Source organism: Anomalospiza imberbis, chromosome 37 (assembly GCF_031753505.1).
Source record: "Anomalospiza imberbis isolate Cuckoo-Finch-1a 21T00152 chromosome 37, ASM3175350v1, whole genome shotgun sequence".
Taxonomy (NCBI): Eukaryota; Metazoa; Chordata; class Aves; order Passeriformes; family Viduidae; genus Anomalospiza; species Anomalospiza imberbis.
The window spans coordinates 703,838-719,345 of record NC_089717.1 but is presented as its reverse complement, the minus strand read 5'-3'; the positions used below and the strand labels follow the sequence as shown (position 1 = coordinate 719,345).

The 15,508-nt window shown below is 53.2% G+C and overlaps 1 protein-coding gene and 2 pseudogenes across 1 annotated transcript in view; 2 read left to right on the top strand and 1 right to left on the bottom strand.

Moving 5' to 3' along the window:
- The window catches only part of LOC137464152 (zinc finger protein 154-like), a 450,159-nt gene that overhangs the window by 46,604 nt on the left and 388,047 nt on the right, over nucleotides 1-15,508 (top strand). The gene's annotated exons all lie outside the window — the stretch shown is intronic.
- Nucleotides 1-15,508, bottom strand: part of LOC137464123 (zinc finger protein 850-like) — a 466,862-nt pseudogene that overhangs the window by 132,079 nt on the left and 319,275 nt on the right.
- LOC137464173 (class II histocompatibility antigen, B-L beta chain-like) lies at nucleotides 637-5,923 on the top strand (annotated as a pseudogene).

Here is a 15,508-nt window from a genome sequence, read left to right as displayed (position 1 = left end):
GAGGACGAGGAGGGGCGATGCTCCTTCGTGCGCTGGCGAAGGCGAAGGGGCAGGAGCGACCGCGGCTCCGGTCGGAGCAATTGCTGACCGTGGAAGCGCAGCCGCTGAAGGCTTCGGTCCCTCCTGCGCACGCCCCGGGAAGCCCGGAGAGAGCTGCTCTGGGTGCGCTGTGGGCAATGCCCGCTCCCCCCACAGTGCGGGGGAAGGAACCAGCGGCGGCTGTCCGGGAAAGGATCGGTCCCCGGCTGGCCGCGGCGGAGAGGCCGATGGCCGCCCTCCCAGGGGGAGGCGCTCCTCCAAGTTCAATTGGGACGTGCCCACCGAGGAGGATTCACTGTCCCATGGGGTCCAGCCCCTTAGTGCTCTGGAAAGCAGTGACCAGACCGCAGTAATCGAGGTACACTCGCATCTCCCCTCGCGAGTCCCTCCCAGAGACAGAGACCCGGTGAGTCCCAGGCCCACGGATCCAGTGAGATTTCCACATCCACGGGGAAACCATGAATTTCTGTTTTGGTTGCCCAGATTTTCTTCGTTTTTTTTTGTTGCTTATTTTCCCTTGTTGTGCCTCAGCTGTCCTGCAGGCAGTAGAGTGAACCTTGCCAACAAAGCTGTTGTGTTTTGTTGCTTAATATTGTTATAGATAAGTAATGTAATAGTTGGCTCTCACAGTTAAGAGATAGATATTCTATAGCTGTATAATAATGTCATTGTAATATGTCATTCCATAGTCCCCGTTCCCTCCCCCCTTGTAATAGCCTTTGTAGCCAGGACATTTAGAGGAGGCTGGCTTGGTACCAGGAGGTGCGGCATAACAACACCTGGCCTCCAGTCGAGATGTAAGAAGTCATCTCCCCCAATGGACGGCAGAGAAAGAGTTGACTGACAAAACTTCAGGAGGGGCTAAGGATATAAAATGCAGAGCATCCATTTTGCACATGAGCCACGTGGCTGGTGGTCACAGGGTGGGGCTCCGAGCACTGTAATTTTTCTTATTTAGTCCTTTGTTGTAGTTTCTGTTAAAGTTTGATAATTTTTTTAAGAAGCGAGCAGTCGTTTCTCACAATATTAAATCTGACTTTGGCTCATGCCCCTTGCCACTGATTTTTAAGCAATCTCAAACCCTCTCATTCATGACAACACCACAATGTCCCGCGACACGTGCCCATGTCACAAAGGGCCACACCCGGCACCCAACAACAGAGGGACAGACTGGAACGGGCACCGGGCAGCCCCGGACTTGTGGCCTTGTAGCCCCTGCGGTGGCCAGAGGCCTGGGAGGCTTTGGCCACGGTGCCAGGGGACAGCCCCAGCCCCGCCCTGCAGAGCCCTGGGGCTGCAGCCCGGGCTGTTCGGGGCAGGAGGAATTGGCCGGCCGGACGTGCCGGGGCCTTGTGGGCAGTGGCTCCGTGTCCCGCGGGAGGCCGGGGCCGAGGGGCGTCCCTCAGGGCTCTGCCCGGGCCCCGGGGCTCGTCACTGCCTCAGTCAGTGACACCCAGGGGCACCGAGCGCAGCCTCGGCGCCTTTGCAGGGCACGGGGAGCTGAGCGGGGCAGGGGCACCACGGAAACACCGAGCGCCTGCCCGGGGCACAGCCGGGGGAAAGCCAGCCTGGAAAGCCCGGAGAGGCTGCTCAGAGCTGGCCCAGGGACTTGGGCACCTGGGAGACAGAGCCCGGCTCTGAGCTGGCACTGAGCCTGAGAATACCTGAGAAATGACAGCGTGTTCTTCTAGACACCTTCATTATTCTGTATTTATTCTGTAACGTGACTTTTATGAGGGAACATTGTCAATGTTCATTTTACTTTATCTGTTAATCCTTTAGAAAGAATTCCATTGCTTTTTGCTATGTGCGAGGAGGGATGGGCTGGGAAACAGTGGGTAATGGAGTTTTTTATTCAATATATTTTCAAATCTGAGATGTGCCAAGTCCAGACTTTGACTCCAATGGCAGTGTCTGGTTCTGACTGCTCTGCTTTTCACTGTGACATCTCAGTTCTTTCCAATCCAGCAGTCAAAAACAGTCTTGAAACACTGAAAAGCTGAGAGTCAGGTTAAAGCACTGGAGGGTTTGCTCTGTCCGTACATTCCACATCTCCCCTGGTGTCCGTTCAGGCTCTGCACTCCTGGCCTGGTGCACATTGCTGTATCCAGAGTTCAGCACATGCTTTTATAGATCGATAGATACCTGTGATTATTGTGTGTACAATTGTCTCGGAGTGAGTTACCGTGACGGTACATTCCATGATCCTCTGCTTTGTGCCCAAAGAATGGTGATTGTGTCTTTAAACCCCGGGAGCCGGGACGGCACGGGAGAGGCTCCTTGTTCGCTGCGCGGGCGCTTTGAAGCCTCGCTGCTCGGGTTTTCCACGGCTCTCTCTGTGCGCTGTGGTTTTCTGTCTGTCTGAAAAGCTTTGTTGGGCCGGGCGAACGAAGGATTCTTTCCCTTCCCTTGGCTCGGAGGGGCTGCAGCGGCGAGCCTCGGAGTGCCTGGAGGCGAACCGAGCAGCTGCTTTGTCGGAGCCCGGGGGCCCCGCACGGGCAGGAGCGGAGCGGCGCCGCTGCAGCCCAAAGCCGCTGCGAGCCGGGCCGAGCCGGGAGAGAAAACAGCCCGAGGCTTCAGCCGCGCTGCTTCACCTGCCGGGACCGTGCCCGCGGAGCCCAGCTGGGGAGGAGTTCAACGCCGGGAGAGCCCCGGGCTTTCATCTCCTTCGGGACAGCCCCTGGCTGGTTTTTCCCCTCGGGGAGAAGCCGGTGCCACCTGTACCCCGTGTCGTGAGTGGGGATTTCTCTGGCATTTTGGGTCTTTTGTCCCAGGGTGTGTGTGGGGGGTAAGGTCTGACAATTTACTATCTAGCAGTTATTTACTTTTAAAAGTTATTATTCTTGCCTTGTGGGCATTCTGTTTGTTAAGACACTGTTGGAGTTTTTACACTTTCATCTATTAACATTCATTTCCTGCTGGTGGAAAGGGATTATTGGAACCCTGCAGAGGGGACAACACTCACTTCAGAGTGTCTTCTTTTAAATCATCTCTCAAGCTGAGACACCCAACAAGTGCTTGGAATGTGGAATGAGCTCCAGCCAGAGCTCAAACCTGATGCGGCTCCAGGAGATCCAAAGCAAGGAACATCTCTGCTGGTGCTTGGAATGTGGGAAGAGCTTCAGCAAGAACTCCCACTGCATCAAGGACCACAGGATCCACACCGGGGAGAGGCCCTACGAGTGTGGGGAGTGTGGGAAGAGCTTCTCACAGAGCTCAACCTTGACCCGACACTCACAGAGGCACCACTGAGGGAAGCCCTGGGAGTGCCCCGAGTGAAGGAAGAGCTTGGAGTGAGGGAAGGGAGTGAGGGAAGAGCTTCGTGCGCTGCTCCAGCTCCATCCCCCATGGGCGGATCCGGGCTGGATGATCCCCAGTGACCCGCGTTGGGCAGAGCCCTGGTGATCCGTGGTCCTGGTGATTCCCGTTGGGTGCGGGGAAGGTGTTGGCTTCTCCTCCTTGTGCTGCTGTGTTTGGTTGGTGATAAATTCCCTGCCTGTGCCCAGGCTGGGTCTGTTGTGCCCGCGCCAGGGCTCGGGGCGGGATCGCTCCCGTTCTTCTCTCCACTCCCGGGCCTCTCCTCAGCCAATCAGAGAAGGCACTGTAATAATTGAGCCAATCAGAGCGCGCGATGCTGATGACGCCCCAGTTGCCAGGCAGTCCCGCAGCGCCCAGCGCTCCTCACCTGGACTCCACCCGCGCCCCGGCCTCGCCCCCAGCGCCCCCCGCCAGGGCAATTTGGGGAGGGAGAGGTGTCAGACCCTGCCCGGCGCTGGCCATGGGGCGTGTGGCGGCACCTGGGCCCTGCTGGTGGCACTGGAGCCCCCCTGGCTGGGGGCGCGGAGCTCCCGGGTGAGTGGGAGGGGAAGTGGTGGGACGGTGGGGAGAGAAAGGGAAATGGGGAGGTGGGACCCCCAAACAGATGTTGAGGGGGGCTGGTGACTGGAGAGCTGTGGGAAAGGGGGAGGAGAATACGGAGAAGGGTGGAAGAGAGGAACTGGGAGCGTGGGAAGAAGGGTCCCATGGCGGCCGTGGACATGGGCTGCAGAGTCGGGGTTGCCTTGGAACTCTTGGCTACTCTGGGCTGCTGGGGGCTGCTGGGGGGGCACCCCCGGAGCTGTGTCCTGCACACGCAGGGCTGTTCCAGGAGATGGTTAAATCCGGGTGTCACTTCATTAACGGCACCGAGCGGGTGAGGTTGGTGCAGAGGAACACCTACAAGCGGGAGCAGCTCCTGCACTTGGGCAGCGATGTGGGGCTGTACGTGGGGGACGCCTCCTCTGGGGAGAAGGTTGCCAGGTACTGGGACAGCGACCCGGAATGGACGGAGCACAGACGGGCTGCGGTGGACAGGAACTGCCAGCACAACTACGAGGTGTCCACCCCACTCCTCGTGGAGCACCAAGGTGAGCGTGGGGCAGAGCGTGTCCCCTCGGGCCCTGCCCTGGCAATGACCCTGGAGCCCCTCAAAACCTCCCTGGGAATCGCCCCAGAGCCCCCAGCCTCCTTGTGCCTCCTGCCCCCTCACCCCAAGGGACTGCGGTGCCTCTCCCAGTCCATCCCAGTGTCTCCCAGTGACCTCACAGTCCCTCCCAGGGTCCCCAGAGTCCCTCCCAGTTCCTCTCAGCCCACAGCCATTCCATTCCGAGTCTATCCCAGTCCCTCTAACTCCACTCCCAGACCTCCACCCTCTCTCCCACTGCCCTTCCAGTCCCTCCCAGTCCATTCCAAGTCCTTTTCAGTCCAATCCCAGACTTCCCCTCTGTCCCAGCCTTCCCCCACCCTATCCAATTTCATTCCCAGTCCCTCTCAATGCCACACCAGCCCTCTCCCACCTCTCCCAGTTCCCCCCAGCTGACCACAGTGTGTCCCCAAACTCTCCCAGGGCCCATCCCACTGTGTCCATCTCGCTGGTACCCTCGAGCTCCCAGCCCAACCCTGCCCACGTGCTCTGCTCTGTGATGGATTTCTAGCCTGCCCACATCCAGCTGAGGTGGTTCCAGGGCCAGCAGGAGCTCTTGAGGCATGTGGTGGTCACCGACGTGGTCCCCAATGGGGACTGGAGCCACCAGCTCCTGGTGCTGCTGGAAACCCCCCACTCCCAGTGCGGGCTCACCTGCAGCTGCCAGGTGGAGCACGTCAGCCTGGAGCACCCCCTGAGCCGGCACTGGGGCATGTCCCGGCTCCCACAGCGCCAGGGACAGTGGGAGAGGCACTGGGGGGGCTGGGAAGGTGATTGGGGTGTGCTGGGAGCAACTGGGAAGGAGTTTAAGGTAGCCTGGTTTCAATAGGAGAGGAGCTCGGGGGTGTGGAAGGGCTGAGAAGGGGTTTGAAGGATGCTGGGGAGGGTGGGATGGGGTTCCAGGGGTCCTGGTGGACACTGGGAGGGAGTTTGGGGGTGCTGGGTGTGACTGGGAGGGATTGGAGTGAGCCTGGAGGAGCAGGAAGGAGATGGGGGATGGAAAAGCAGAGGTTGGGATGAGGTTGGTTGTGCTGGGAAGGGACAGGGAGGGGTCTGGGTGAGTCCTGGTGGGGCTGGGAAGGGACTGGGAGAGGGTTTGGGGGTCCTGGGGCTGTAGGGACAACTGGAAGGGGGTGGTGGATTCCTGAGGGGAATGGGAGAGGCTTTGGTGGGTCCTGGGGAGGTTGGGAAGGGATCTTGGGAAGGTTTCAGGAGGTCCTGGGTGGCCTGGGAGTGACTGGGAGGGTGCTTGGAGGGGCTTGGGGTGTCTGTGAGAGGTTTTGGGGGGTCCTGACCCCTGCAGACCCCCCAGAGATGTCGCCAGACGCCGCCCACAGCAAGATGCCAATGGGGATGAGGGACTCCGAGTTGGGCTTCATCTTCCTGGCGCTGGGGCTCGGCTTCTACCTGGGCAAGAAGCTCAGGGGGGTCCCGGGAGAGGTGTCCCCCCTCCCCCAGAGCATGTGTGCTCCTTCCCCGGGACCCCCAGCCCGGTGTCACCCCCTTTTCTCTGCACACAGAGCTCCTGAGCCGCCGGCGGCCGCAGCCCCTCCCCGTGTTCTCCGTACCCGTGCTGATTTTGGGGGGGTCGTGTGTCCCCCCAGCCCTGCTGTCACTCTGCCCCTGGCATGGGGACAACAGACCCAGCCTGGGCACACGGAGGGAATTTCTTACCAACCAAACACAGCAGCACAAGCAGAAGGGAAAGAAATCCCTCCTACACCTTCCCCCCACCCAACGGGGATCACCCACAACAGGGCTTATCCACGATGGAGAGACGGGGACAGCCGAGTTTAGACCAGAAGCCAATTTCATTGAGGGTACCAGGTGTTTATACAGGGTTTTACTTGTGTGGTGCTCAGACAGGGCTCGATGTTTGCTAACAATTTCCCATTGGTTACACATTCTTCATGACATCACGGCACCTGGGAACATTATCTTATCACAAAGTCTCACAACAGGTTGCTTGGTCACTTCTTGCCCAGGGAGACTTAAACTGTGTCTGTGTCTCCCACAGTTTCTGCTCAGTCAGGCCTCAGATATCGGCCCCTTTATCAGCTCCATTGTTTTCCTCTCTGTTTTATTCCCCATTCGGGGGCACCAGGGCTCTGCCCAACGGGGGTCACTGGGGATCACCCAGCCCGGATCCTCCCATGGGGGATGGAGCTGGAGCAGCACACAAAGCTCTTCCCTCACTCTCTTCCCTCACTCCAAGCTCTTCCCCCACTCGTAGGGCACTCCCAGGGCTTCCCTTACTGGTGCCTCCGTTGGTGTTGGGTCAAGGTTGAGCTCTGTGAGAAGCTCTTCCCACACTCCCCACACTCGTAGGGCCTCTCCCCGGTGTGGATGCGCCGGTGCCTGGTGAGGTGGGAGTTGCAGTTGAAGCCCTTCCCGCAGTCGGGGCAGCGGAAGGGCCTCTCATCTGTGTGAATCCGCTCATGTGTGAGGAGAGTGGAGCTGGTGTGAAACCTCTTCCCACACTGGGGACACTCGTAGGGCCTCTCCCAGTGTGGATGTGCTGGTGCCGGATCAGGTCAGAGCTCTGGCTGAATCCCTGCCCACATTCCAAGCACTTGTGAGGTTTCTCCCTGCCATGAGGCATCTCCACCAGCTCCGAGCTCCAGCTGGATCTCTGGCCGCCTTCCTGGCTCAGGGGGGCTCTTTCCTCCCCGCAGCTCCCTGGGCTGGGTTTGCAGCCCCTCCTCCTGCAGGATCTCTGGGGCTTTTCCTCCTCCTCCATCGAGCCACACCCTGAGAATGACAAATCCTGGTTTGGGGAAAAAACAAGAGGAGAGCAACTTGGACTGGAGGTTCCTGCTTGCCCAAGTTCATCTCAAGAAGTCATTGCGAATCTTGTGTCTGTAAGAACCTCAAAAACACCAAGATTCAGCCCCAAAATCCTGTAAACTTCAATACACAGATGAAAACCTCCGCAAACATCACAAGTCAGCAAAAACCTCCTGCAAAAGATAAAGATTCAGCTGCCACATAAAACCAAAGCACCAACATTTAGCCCAAGCACGCTCAGAAACACCAAGATTCACCCCGTGAAAATCCTGGATCCCCCTCCACAGTCACCTGCTGCATGTGGGGGGAGCAGAGCTCCTGGGGCTGGGGGGAGGCTGCAGACACAGGGAGGGGTGGAACCTTGTGCTGCTTCCTGTTTCAGCTCCTCCTCCTGTGACTCTGCTCTTCCTCACACTCCTCTTCCTCCTGCTATTCCTCCTTCTCCTGCACAATCCCACCTTCTCCTGCCACGTCCATCCTTTGACCATTTTGTTCCTCAACCCTGCTTCTCCTTCCCTTCTCCTCCTGCCCCCAGGCCCAGCACCCACTGCCGGCTCCCTCTTCCCCCCAGACCCACAGCATCCCAGCGCAGGGGCAGGGATGGAGCTGGGGCAGGTCGGGCTGGGGCAGCGCTGGGCTCTCGGCCGCTTCCGCCCGCACTCGGTCCCCACTGCAGCCGCTCCCGCCAGGACAGCGCGGGGGGCCCCGGCCTTGGCGCTGCCCCACTCCCACCTCCCCAAATTCCCCTCGCGGGGGCGATGGGGCCGAGGGGGGGGCGCAGGTGGGCTCCAGGTGGGGAACGCTGGGAGCTGCGAGTCTGCCTGGCAACTGGTGAGTCATCAGCACCATGCGCTCTGATTGGCTGAGCTCTGCCTGAGGGCTGGGGCTGCAGCAAAGAGGGGACACCCTGCTCCAGGGGGGATGTCCCGAAAACGGGGGACCCCCATGAAAGGAACAAGAGGAAAGTGTCTTTACAAACAGATGCTGTGAATCTGCTCCGAGATACGGCCAGGGACCTGTACATAAGGAAGTGACAGGAGAAGCCATCGGTTTCAGGAAATGTTATCAATTGATGACACAGACTGCTGCGCAGCCAAGGTCCTGCTCAATTCATGAACTTCCCGAAGAACAACAAAGACTTAACAGAGCCAGGAATATCGTCTGCTATACAATAGTGGGGTGCACATGAAGGGGGTATGTAGCAGGTGGATTGGGAAGTCTGCACCTCTCAAGTACTTCAGCCAGTGGGGAAAGGGAGAGGGAGATGTGGCCAGGAGAATTGGGATGAAAAGGAGGCTGTGTCCTCCAACAACTGCAGAGATCCCATGGGGAATGTGCCATGGCCTCTCCCATTTCTAGGAATGAAATTACTTTTACAGGACTCCGCTGTCTGCTTTGTGGACAGAAACCTCTGCTGATGTCAATTTTCCCACACACCCTGGGGCTCATCCGGAATTCCTTCCACCGTCCGGGGCGGCGGGCAGGGAGTGCAGCTGAAGGTGCCTCACCCACTTTGGGTGATCGGCTCCCTTGGCTGGCGGCGGCACCGGGGATCGATTGGGGACCCGGGAGTGACCAGGAGACAGACGAGGGACACATCAGGGGGGTCTGTGAAGAGTCAGCAGGGAGAGAGCACTGAAAATCTCAGCAGTGACTGCACTGGGATCTTCGGGGAGTGAACATGGCAGCGCACCCAGGGAGGGGAGAAAAGGGAAAGCCAGGGAGAGGTCCTGGCCAAAGGGATGATGATCCCAAAATGTCTCTGAAGGGTCCCTTGGGAGAATGTTGAGGCAGTTTGCACATTCCCCCAGAGGTAATTAAGGACATGGACAGCCAGGGGGCAATAAGGGAAGTGGAGAAGGGATTTGGACAACAGGGGATGGATGGTGTTGGTGTGCTGGGAAGGGATCAGGTGAAGGGCAGTGTGCAGCAATGTGGTGAAGGCAAGAAGCAGCAGGAGGAATCTATGTGGTGAGAACAAGGATGATGGAGAAGGGAAGGAACAGAAAAATACAAAGGACTGGGATGTCTTTGAGCACTGTCCTATGCTCAGAATTTGCCAGCTGATCCAGATCCTTTCCATCCCGGGTTTCCCGGAGAGGAAAAGAAGGAGGTCAGGATGCCAGGGGGTTTCTCTGTGGTGGGCAGCGGCAGCACCGGGCGCAGAGGTGCGGGACCGGGAGCACGGGCTGGGGGCCTGTGGGGAGCTGCGGGGCTGGGCCGGGGCTGTGGGGCAGCCGGGGCTCAGCGCCGGGCGCTGCCTGACCCCACCAGCCCCGGGCAGGGCCGGCAGTGGCCCCCGGCCCCCAGGAGCCTGCGGGACGCCCCGGCCACTGCCCGCCCCGTGGAGCTGCCGGCCCTGCCCGCCGGGGGGGCCGCCTTTGGACACTGCGGCAGGACAGGGACCGGCTCTGGGATACGGGCTGGGGAGGGGACCCTGAGCACAAGGAGGAAAACAAAGACACATCTGGGAAATGCAGATTGTACATGGAAGGATCAGGATTTTCTATTAAGCATTTGCTTTGGGTCGCTGGAGAAAGGAAATACTTTGCACAAAGCTCAGCAGCTCTCAGAGGATGAGCACCCACAGGCAGTGAGCGCGGCTGCAGGAGTGGCAGAAGAAGGCCCTGGAGCACTTGGGCACAAAGGCACAGCAGCTGAATGCAAGAAGGGATGAGCAGAAGGCCAAGCTGAAGGCAAAGGCCATGGCACAGCTCCTACAGCCCCTCAGGGATCAACCCCAGGGCCCAAGGGGGCCCCGGCACCCAGGGGACGGGGTCGGCCACAAGCACCTGGCAGAGGCATTGCCCTCCTGGGCAGGGGAGAGCCCACCCAAACAGCCCCTGGGAAGGAGTCAGGGCTGTAAACCAAGATGCCATGGGTACGGCTTTTGCCGTTGGCTTTGGCAAGAAGAAGAGCCAGACCCAGGGCAGATATTCAATTCTCTTCCTTGCAATTGATCTTGGGAATTCCTTACCCTGGTAATTCTCCACCCCGTGCAGGGTGGGGATAAGGGATGGACATTTAAAGCAGTCTGTGGCCAGAGTCCTGTCTCTTGTGAAATCTCTCCCACAGGAAGCTGGGCTGGCACAGAGCCTGCCTTGGCACTTTGCTGTTCCCAACATCCAAGCAGGACATCGGGCCCTGCCTAAGGAGGCCAAAGCAGCACCACTGGTGGCCAAGTGGCGTGGCCCATGCCAAGTGTCCCTGAGGCCAGAAACAGCCCCCAGCACAGCTGAGCACGGGGGGACCCCTCAGCCTGGGCTCCAGGGCTCTGAAGCCCCGGAGATTTGCACTTCCCGCCTGCAGCAGGAGCATGGGAGGCCCCCACGGAGCCTGCACTGAAGGCAGCGCAGCAGCAGCCAGGGCTCCACAGCGGGGCAAGCCCCTGGGCCTGCCCACACATCCTCTGCTCAAATCCTCTGCCTGGGCACCCTCCTTGGGCATCTCCAGCCACCGGGGCCAATCCTTGCTGCCACTGCTGCAGCTTCAGTGCTTTCTGGGCCTGCACTGCCACAGCTGCTGCCGAAGACAACGGCACAATTCCACTCTGGGTCTCAGCCACACTCACACACTGCGCTGCCTGGGATTGCACTGATGGAAAATACACCAGGTCATAGACTTGAACATTTTTAACATTTTATTTCTCTACTCAGCCTTGGTTTGCCTTGGCCTCGGGGAAGGAAATGGTAAAGGTTTTTTTAAGGGATGTTCCACCACTCAATGGAGATGAGTTTAACATCTCAACACTCTGGGAATGGCCCAAAAGATTCCCACAAAGATAACGCCCAGCAGCAAACAGCAACCAACACCTACCCCAGACACTGCCCCCGGCAGAGCTGGAGACACCTGCTCTGGAAAAGGCTGAGAAGGAAATCCAGCAGTTCCGACCTGATGAACAGCAGAAGCCAAGAAATCCGGGTCCAACAGGAACCCAAATACTAAAAACTGCACAACTTGAAACTGTAGAACATTAAACCGATGGATTTAGATTGGTTCAGACTGTATCAAGTTTGGGAAAAATCCAGTCAACCCCACGTGTCATGGAACGATTTTCTCTGCACACCCGGGCTATGTGGGGATGGAATGATTTCTGCTGCACATCCTGGCCAGAATCAAGGAATGCCTTGACTCTAACACTAAACATATTGCTGGAGTTTTTCTTTTTCCTGCACTTTCAGTGCAAAGTTTACAGCAGAAGAGTATTTTTTGTAATTATCCTACTTCTATATTGCCGGTTAGGTTTGGGTCAGGGATGAGAGAATGAGTTTTTACTCCGAGGAGAAGCAGAAAAAACTTAATTGCCTTGGGATTTTCTTGTGTATGTTTGTGCGAGAGATACCAAAATTTTGGTCTGGGTTTTGCGACGTTCACCTTTAGGCTGCATTTTGCAAAACTAGAAAAGATTCACAGGTGACCCTTTCACTCATAAACAGTAAATAGATGATTTGAAGGAAAAAATATATAAAGCAGCAGGTTGTGGGGGGGCACATGTGAGGCTGCTGGAGGCTGCTCTGGAAGAGAAGCTGCATTCCAGGCAGCCAGCAGAGGAGCTTTAGAAATGCAAATTAACACTGCTGGGGCAAAGTGGGGACAATGGACCTGGCTCTTCTTGCCTGGGGCAGGAATTGGGCTGATTCCCTCTGCCCCTCACCCCAAGCTCTGCCCGCCTGCACAGATGGAATCTGCACAGCTGAAGGCAGAGCCCATGGTGAGGATCTCTGACTCTGCAACAGAAATGGGTGAAGCTGCAAAGGGAAACAGCAAATGGAGAATGCTGTGAAAACTTCACTAAAATAAGGGGGGATCATCCCTGTGCCCACTCCAACATGTGCTGGCACTGTCTATTCGAGAGAGAGTTTCTTATTTTAAATAGAATGTATGCATAACCATGAAGTATGTATGAATATGCAACAGTGAATGGATCTTAAGAGTTATTCCTTTGTTCACAAAACATGCCTGTCCTAGCTTAAGTGCCCGAGAGCATCCAGACGTCCGTAATTCTTTGTTTTTTATTCTCTTGTAATTGTCCTAACTCTAAATTTTTATTACTCTAATCGTATTACTATTTTTATAACCATTTCATTATCATTAAACTTTTAAAAGTTGTAAAATCAAGTGACTGGCGTTTTTCCCGCTGCAGCACTTGGAGGGGGGCTGTGCCCCAGGGGATGGACTCCGGTTGGAGAATGTTATAAACGCCAATCACTTGGTTTTTAAAATTTTAAAAGTTTAATAATAATAAAATGGTTATAAAAATAGTAATACAATTAGAGTAATGAAAATTTAGAGTTAGGACAATTACAAGACAATAAAAAGCAAAGAATTACGGACGTCCGGATGCTCTCGGGCACTTAAGCCCAATAAGCATGCCTTGTGAACAAAGGAATAACCTTTAAAAGCAGTAGCCTGTTGCATATTCATACATCTCATACATGATGCATAAATTCCTTGCAAATTAAGAACTTTTCTGGTTTTTGTCGACTTCTTCCCCTTAATCCTGGTGGTTCCATAAAGACGGAGAGAAGGTGGAAGAATGTTTGTCTTTTCTGATAAGGAGGCAGTAATTCTTTATGGGACCCCATCCTTGTCATCTCTGTGTGAAGAGTTTCTTTATTATCTCATTTCTTATTTGAGTTAGTAAAAAAACCCCCACATACATAGGTTCTATTTTAACTACAAAACTACATTTACCATACTATTAAAATGTTAATACAGCACTTCTAATCAATATAACATAATACATATAGTATTCAATTTAATATTTGCAAAAAGCCAATCATAAAATATGCATTTTTCACAATCCCTCCTCTTATTCTTTATAAATCATTTGGCTTGAGCAATATTTCTTATCTAATTGCATTCTTTAAACTATGTTAGTAATCAAATTAAAGATGGGATTAAACAAGGAAGAAACATCAGAACAGTTGTAATCCTAATTTCTTCCACTATCCATTCTTCAATACATTATCCCATCAGTTAGTTTTTAACATTGTTTTCCCACTTTTGGACCGGTATCTGGGTTATTCCTTTAATTCTAATGCCTGAGCGGCTTTGTTTGTTATCTTCCCTATGACTGCTTGGAGTCTTATAATACGATTCAGTATATAATTTGGGTTTAATACAGAGGTAAATTGCTGTGCTGATTTCACTTTTTTTTTACTAATGGCCTTTTTGCCAAATCTTGGACTGTATTCCTGAAATCAAATGTAAAACAAATCCATCTCTCTCATTTTGGACATTCAATGCCCCATCTATTAACACTTTTTCCTAAGTTCCTTGTAATTCAATATTTTTCCCTATTTTTTTCTTGCAGGTACTCAGTTTGGATGGGTTATGACAGTGGCTGTTGACATGGGGGTGTGTAACAAAAAAGGAACTTTGGTTTCTTTCCATGTAATATTTCTTTTGTAGCATTTGTGACACAATCTTGCCAGTATCTCAGAAGGTAAAAGACAACAAATGAGAGACAGAAACAGGAATAACAGAGGTCTGGTATGGCTTATACCCCCACCTCCCCTGCCTATGGAGTTGCTTCCCATAGCAGGTATGTGTGATCTTCTTGGTGGCGAGTACAGTGGTCAATCCAGGCTTGCCCTCTGTTTCCTTTGTTACTCTTTTTACTAAATATTTTTAGGCAAGTCCTTTTCAACACTCCTTAACTGAGGTTTCTTACCATTCCTCAGGTATCTCTCAGTCAACAGGCACTGATAATTCCCATCCACAAAACAAAGTTATTACCTCAGTTGCTTTGAGTTCTATCTCTATAGGGGTTAGATTCAGTACTCAATACCTATTGCAATGAGAACATAGATTTTGTGAGCTCCAATACCAATTATTCTCATAATTTGAACATTTACTTATAACCCAGTTAGCGTGTCCAGCACTGGGATGAATCAAATAAAGTATACAGTATAATACTGATGGTAATTTCCCTTCTTCCTTGTACAAGTCACAGGCTAAGGCCAGAATGTGAGAACTCTGATTAAAATAATCTTGATCTTCTTGTTTGAAGTGGCAATGTTCCTCTCCTAAGGAGGTGTCGGAGGCGTCTGAGGGCTTATTTAGGCAGTGCTTAAAACCAGTGATGTAAGCTTTGCCTTATTTCTCAGTTAGGTGTTATTTTTTGTACTTTCTTTGGTTCATTTGGGTTTTCCCAGACTATTACCACCCAGTCCCAGTCGAAAGTCAATTTGATATCACCTGGTTTAGATGCGATAGTCCATTCTTCAAGGTTCTTCACAAGTTCTTTGATTTTGCTGTCGTGAATTCACCCTCTTTCCGTGGTTCAGATTGCTGCTTTAGTGGTACCTGGAAAGGACTTCTTAATAACACAGTGTTAAAAGAAAAACAATACTGCATTAACTTTTACCATTAGTTTTCTTCAAAACTTTCTGGGTTTAACTAAAAGTTTTTTCTACAGCTGCTTCTTCTTCTTGTATCCAGCTGTGCTAATAGCTGCAGAGGCCAATTCTTCTTCTTGTGAGCTATAAGTAGTTAAATAGAAAGACCAGGCCAATTTTAACACGACATGAATCACATCTCTTGTTTTTTTACTTTTTGGGCAACATTTAACTCATTCTTCAGAACAAAAAGCCTCCTCTTCTTAACAACAAAAAACCAGAAAGAGAAAAGAGTTCTTGCTTAAACAAATAAATCACTTTATGAAAGTCAGCTATCTCTGCCTTGATCTTATCTCTAGTGGTGGTCCCTTTCTTTTATTGATTTATTTATTTATTTATTAACAGTCTTGCGTTTAACTCTGTCTTTCACCTCCCTCTCTCTTTTTCTCTCCTTCTCTTTCTCTCTCTTCACATTTTAACATCCACATTCCAGCATCAGTCCACCTTCTAACATCAGTCCACATTCCAATGTCTCAGAGGGATAAGTCTGCCAATCACCCCTCCCCCTTTTTCAACTTCTTTACGAATTAAATTACTTTTGTTATGTGCGTTCTGCAAGCATGCAATTCATGACACTCTCCACCAAGGCTACTAGCCACTCACAGCTGACACAGTACTAAAACTAAAGACTTGTTTTTCTATCACAATTTTCTCCATTCACAAGCTCAAAAAGGTTGTAAGAACAAGGTAAACAACAACTTACTTCCAAAGTGACTCTACCTGTACTAAAAAAATTTAAGACAATGTTAGTTAGTGTACTGCAATTTGCAACGAAGCCAAGGTTTGATTTGGGAAGGGCATCTGAGGACACAGAGCA